Raw genomic sequence first — 6,000 nt, 5'->3', positions numbered from 1 at the left:
CAGCCTCATAGCATCCTCCTTGCAGTTCACACTGCCACCCAGCTTTGTGTCATCCACAAACTTGGAGATGTTACATTTAATTCCTTCGTCTAAATCGTTAATATATATTGTAAATAACTGAGGTCCCAGCACCAAGCCTTGCGGCACCCCACTAGTCACTACCTGCCATTCTGAAAAGGGCACGTTAATTCCTACTCTTTGCTTCCTGTCTGCCAACCAGTTCTCTATCCATGTCAATACTCTACCCCCAATACCATGTGCTCTAATTTTGCACACTAATCTCTTGTGTGGGACCATGTCAAAGGCTTTTCTGGAGCTTTGTAAGCCAGTTTGAATCCATAGTGGATGGCAAAGTAGTTTTGACTGTCAAGCCTTTACGTAAGTTAATAAATAATTTCTCCTTGCACACAATGGCCTTATTTGTGGATGGCAATTATGTTACTAGTGCTTCACTGGTTGCAGTCTTAAAAATAGATCTGGCTAAGTAACAAAAGAACATTTCATCATGAAATTGTAATGGTTTCTGCATTAATTATTTTGTCAAAACTCAGGCCCAGAAAAAAGGCTGACCACACATTATTTTATAATTTATTATACTCATTTTCTGGGGCTGCACGGTGGCGAGGCGGTAGAGTTGCTGCCTTACAGCGCCAGAGACCCAGGTTCGATCCTGGCTATGGGTGCTCTCTGTACGGAGTTTATATGTTCTCCCCGTGACCGTATGGGATTTGCCCAGGTGCTCTGGTTTCTTCCCAAACTCCATAGATGTACAGGTTTGTAGCTTAATTGGCTTTGGTAAAATTGTAAATTTTTCCTAGTGTAGGATAATGTCAGTGTACAGGATTGTACAGTGTACAGTCTGCGTGGACTCGGTGAACTAAAGGGCCTGTTTCCACGCTGCATCTAAACTAAACTAAACATTAAAATTATGATTAAAATAATCAAATCAGAAACTGTCAAATAAAATTATTAGTATATATATATGCAGTTCACTGCTGGCTGGCTTCTTTTGTCAAATTTTATAACGGAATAATTTCACCATTTTAATAACAATTTTCTGGATTCAACTTAAATCAACAAAGTAAGTCAATCTCATTTTTTTTTTAAACTAACATACAGTGCAGTGCACCAACATAGAATTATTTGTGGGGTTGTTAAAATGAGGTTTAATTCCATACGAGGGAACACATTCAAATCCATTCTCGTTAATCAGGAAATTGTAACAGGACATGTAGGCAGAGGCAGTCCAACAACCTTATACTAAGTTTACAGTCTGAGAAGCGTATATGTAGACCCAAAGATAATTTATACCTCATACCCCACTGTGATGTTGTGTCCTTTTTATACCCCTGTTTGATGTGCAGATGATGGAAAGTATGTGTGATCTATATTTTTCTCTGACAATTATGTCCCATCAGAATAATAACTTACAGTGATTAGCTCCAAGGACACTGGGATATCTGGGCCTGTTATACTGAGACCAAGACTGGCAGCTTTCAGGTAGGCAATTTCACACCACATATATTATAAAGATTCCTCCCAGGGATGATATCAAATGAAAGGATTCAGAGATCAGGTCCAAGGCAGTACATCACGGATTGACAGCAGGCTGAATTCTTCATGTGATAAAAGTCTGAAGGTTAAGAGGTACACATTCGGTCAATACAAAGCTTTCCTTTACACAAACTGCATTATTCATTTGCACAGTTTGCGAACTCACCTCTCTTTATCAGCCACAAACAGAAACTAGCAGTAACACCTGATCTCATTTTTTATCTTTCTTTCAGAAGCTTGACAGCAGAAGTCAACCTCGGGTCCATTCGAGACTATGGATTGGCACTTCAGGTCTCCCTTGTGGAATCCTTCTTTTCATAAGCTTCTCACATCTGATGCTGTTGAGTTGGGGGGGGGGGGGGGGGGGGGGGGAGGGGGGAACTGAGCCCTGGGGAGCTGCTGACTGCTTCACGCTTCTGCCAACCATCTCATCAGATTATGTGTCAATGCAAAGGTCTTAAAAGGTCATCGGAATCCTCCAACTCCAGACCTTACAGCCCTCGGCAGAAGCCTCACTTTAATTCTTGCCTCTGTGGGGGAGCTAGCTGTACGACAGACCAGCTGAGAAATAACACATATGACTAATGTGATGAGATGGTTGTAGTCTTGACCTGCAATGAGGCGCAGACCATTTGGCGATGATTCATATGTGTGTATTATTGCCTTTATTTTCACTGGGATGACTTATTATGGTTGACGACTGTGAAATCATCCATCTGTCCATAAAAAAACTGCTGCTTTTGAGCTCCAGCCCATTTTAATCAATGTTTTGCTCATAAAACTCAGAGGAAAATGTAAAAGCATGCCATTTCTGCATAGCTCGATGGACACCATAGATGTTAACTTGTGGGAATCCAAACAGCAAAATCCAATTGCCCACAACTCCCATACATATACATTCTGCTGAAAGAACGTAATTCTTGACTAATGTTTTAAAGTGATTTTCACATCTATATGTCTACTTGCCATGCATATTCATTTTAACACAAACATCAGGTGCTTTTCTTGAAATTGTGTATCCTCTTTGTCACTACCAAAGGGGAATTTGTTTTTTGAACTAGGCATTTTTTTACTTAGAATGGCAGAAAAATTATAGGTTCACATTTCATCACAATTTCATCGACCGTCCTGTGCTGGAAAGATGTGCTGAAAAAATGCTCATGCATTTTAAATTAGAGTTGGGAGAATGTTGAAAAGTTCACCCTTGACAGAACTAATCACAAACATAACTTTTGCTCAGTTAATGTATTAGGAACGTAAGCTCATCCTCAGACCATTGCATTGGTCAGGGCACTATCTCACAACTTTAGAGAGATCTGTTTTTTTTGTGGCATTATTCTGCGACCACCAAGACAATTGTGCAAACATATAATATTTGTATCTGTAATCATACCAATGCGTCAAAAAACATTTTTAAATAGCCTTCAGTTGTTATATACGACAGTTTATTGGTGAAATTCCACTACTTCAGTATTAAACTCTTGAGATGCAAACTTAATGAGTGTTCATTGATGCCATTTTGAAGTAGGGGGCGGGCACAGTGGTCCAGCGGTATGGCTGCTGCATCACAGCGCCAGAGCCCAGGTTCGATCCTGACCTCCGATGCTGTCCGTGCAGAGTTTGTGTGTTCTCCCCGTGGTCGCGAGGGTTTCCTCCAATGGCTCCGGTTTGCTCCCACATTCCAAAGACAGGCAGGTTTGTAGGTTAATTGGCTTCCATAAATTTCCCCTAGTGTAAAGGACGCAAAAGCGAGAGAACAGAGAACTAGGGTGAACGGGTGATCGATGGTCAGCATGGACTCGATGGGCCGAAGGACCTGTTTCCATAAACTCTAAACTCTAAACTCTTAATGCAAAGCCTCACAAATGTTGTGTTACAGGATATAACGTAAAAACTCAGTTTCAATAGGAACGCCCACCGACATGCCAGTTCAGCTTGCAAAAGTTAGCAGGTAGCCTTAAAGCGCTCAGTTGTAAATGTACTTGCCGTTTTCAAAGTGTGATTTAGACAACTTCCATCACTTGCCATCAACAGCTTTCAAGTGAAGTTAAGTATAAATTGGAGCTCGTGGAATTACTGCAAAACATTCCAGTTTTGACTTTGATGAGGACATGGTATAGCACATTGTGCATTAAACAGGAGGCTGCTACACTCCCCACGATAGAAGTCATCACTGTTCAGTTGATCCCATCAAAGTGTGCATTGCAGGGTCTGGCTGAAGCTTCTAATTTATGACTGTGGTGCGCCAATGTGTTATAGAACTATGACATGAATGTTGTTTTCCCTAGCAGATGATTGCTTTATTTCCAAGCAGTTGTTTTCCAGCAGCCATTGCAGTGCTTGCCGCATCTGTGAAATGAATGTAGAAGTATGTTGGTCATGCTGTGAACACAAGCAATTAAGGCTTAGATCTAGAAACTGTCGTAAATGCTCGACCTCTGGTTTCTGTATTCATTAAAGGGATAATAATCCTGTTGACATGTTTACGCTGCGTGTCAACGAAGGGTTTGAAAAAAGACGTGAAGCTTTCAATGAAACATTCAAAATAGATTAATTGGTCATTTATTTCCTTGCTGTTTAAGGGTGCGCTGTTGCTAAGTAATGTGCAAAAAGGGTAATGTATTAGAACGCAGTTGTTGGATGCAAGGTACTCATCAGACTTGGGTAGAACACCAGCAACTTAGTCATAGAATCCTGCAGTGTGGATACAAACACTTCGGCCCAATTTGCCCACACCGACCAACGTATCCCATCAACACTAGCCCCACCTGCCTGAATTTGGCCCATATACCTCTAAACCTATCGTATACATGTACCTGCCTAAATGTCTTTTAAACATTGTAATAGTACCTGCCTCAACTACCTCTTCCGGCAGCTCGTTCCATACACCCACCACCCATTGTGTAAAAAAGTTACCTCTCAGGTTCCTATTAAATCTCTCCCCCCTCCCCTTAAACCTGGTTTTCGATTCCCCTGCTCTGAGCAAGAAACAGCGCATTTGTCCTATCTATTCCTCCCATGATTTTGTACACCTCTACAAGATCACCCCTCATCCTCCTGCGCTCCAAGGAATATAATCCTAGCCTGCTTAACCTCTCCCTATAGCCCTCGAGTCCTGGCAACATCCTCGTAAATCTTCTCTGCACCCTTTCCAGCTTGACAACACCTTTCCTATAACATGGTGCCCAGAACCAAACACAATACTCAAATGTGATCTCACCAACCAAATCTAGAATTACACAGAAATGTCAAATTGTTGGATAAAACCATTTTCCTATCTGCTCCTTTTAGGAAGATGGAAAATATCCCCAATATAATTGCAAGGGTAATGGAATTCTCCTTGTGTCCTGGTCAACCTTTATCCCTCAGTCAACACCAATTCAGAAGACCAACTGGTCATAAACAGCCTACAATGTGCAATGTGGTGCAGTGTTGTCCTGCAATGCAAATGTACTTCAAAAGGTGAAGAACTGAGTTCAACAGTTACTGTTTCCTTTCATATTACAATGCACTTGAATCAGTGTAAAAGGTTTGTGAGAAATGAAGTTGGATAATGTCGTATAAAATTGACTTTGACTTTATCATGGAGTCATAGTCACAGAGTCACACAGTGTGGAAACAGGCCCTTCGGCCCAATTTGCCCACACTGGCCAACAGGCACTCAGGAGCTTGGAATACCCTCTGCTAGTCTGAATGAGTGCAGTTCAAACACTACTTAATACGATCAACACGCAGCTGGAAGCTTGATTGATGATCAACCATTTGATTGTCATTCCATCTTTCACTTTAATCATTTGTTTTATCCACCGCCATTGCAGTGTGGCCATGTGCAAAATGTTCCGCATTGCTGGTCCCGCCTACATCAACAGCATCTGCCAATCCATGGTTTCTACCAACAAGAAGGACAGCAGGAAAATGGGAACTGCACCACCTACAAGTACCCCTCAAAGTTATGTGCCATGCTGCCTTTGCAATATATTGTGGCTCCTGCATCATTTGTCTAAATCCTGTAATTCGCTACTGATCAGTACTGTGGCAGTAGCTTCAGCAGAAGGGCTGTGTTGTTCAAGAAGGTGGCTTAGCATCACCCCCCCCCCCCCCCATACAATTAGAAATGGACTGTCATTTCTGGCGTAACCATTTCTACCCACATCCCCAAACAATAAGCACAAATACTGCACCATTCGGCTTAATACATACTATTCCGAGCCCATAATAAAAATTCCAGTCACTGGGGACGAAACACAGACTGGGTGATTTAGTTTACTTTAGTTTAGAGAAACAGCACGGAAGTCACCGAGTCTGCGTCGACCAGCGATCACCCCGTACGCCAGCACTATCTTACACACTCGGGACAATTTACAAGTTTTACCAAAGCCACTTTGTGTCCTTATGTTTCTTGTTCAGTGTATGTTTGTTGGCTGTTTATCCAATCCTGTATGTATT

General features: G+C 41.8%; 1 protein-coding gene across 1 annotated transcript in view; it reads right to left on the bottom strand.

Annotated features, from left to right (window-relative positions):
- Positions 1–757: 757 nt before the first annotated feature.
- The window catches only part of fgf9 (fibroblast growth factor 9), a 73,872-nt gene continuing 68,629 nt past the window's right edge, over positions 758–6,000 (bottom strand). Inside the window, exon 5 of the transcript XR_004412349.1 lies at positions 758–3,903. The gene's annotated coding sequence lies outside the window, so the exon portion shown is untranslated. The remainder of the gene's footprint in view (positions 3,904–6,000) is intronic.

The sequence above is a fragment of the Amblyraja radiata genome, chromosome 6, assembly GCF_010909765.2.
Source record: "Amblyraja radiata isolate CabotCenter1 chromosome 6, sAmbRad1.1.pri, whole genome shotgun sequence".
NCBI lineage: Eukaryota > Metazoa > Chordata > Chondrichthyes > Rajiformes > Rajidae > Amblyraja > Amblyraja radiata.
The sequence above is the reverse complement of the archived record's forward strand: the minus strand, read 5'-3'. Positions and strand labels throughout refer to the sequence as shown.